We start from the raw sequence: 358 nt of genomic DNA, 5'->3' as shown, positions 1-358 counted from the left end.
TATTCTAAATATTGTAATAATTGTTCATCTGCCATGCCCTAGACTAAGTTTTTTTTTAATCTTTAAATTTTTCTATGTTTTTAGCTTTTTCTTTTAATCTGTCTGCTAGCGAGTTTTTGAAAACAAAATGTAACTGAATTACTCTTGTAAAACTTTCTTAATCCCTATTTTTCTACATAAAATGGGGGACAGAAAGTTGTAACAGTAAAATGCAGTGTTACATCGACTGTAAGGGCAATCAGTAGGGCAATCAGGGTCAAAAGAAGAATACTATAGACAGAAATATTGTTTAATATTAAATAATGTTGCGTTAAATATTTTTTCACTGTAATATTAATGGACCCTGAGCTTGCACATA

Source organism: Brachycentrus maculatus, unplaced genomic scaffold, assembly GCF_059751285.1.
Source record: "Brachycentrus maculatus isolate JH-2025_06_01 unplaced genomic scaffold, ASM5975128v1 h1tg000144l, whole genome shotgun sequence".
In the NCBI taxonomy this organism is placed as follows: domain Eukaryota; kingdom Metazoa; phylum Arthropoda; class Insecta; order Trichoptera; family Brachycentridae; genus Brachycentrus; species Brachycentrus maculatus.
Note: the sequence above shows the minus strand (reverse complement) of the source record.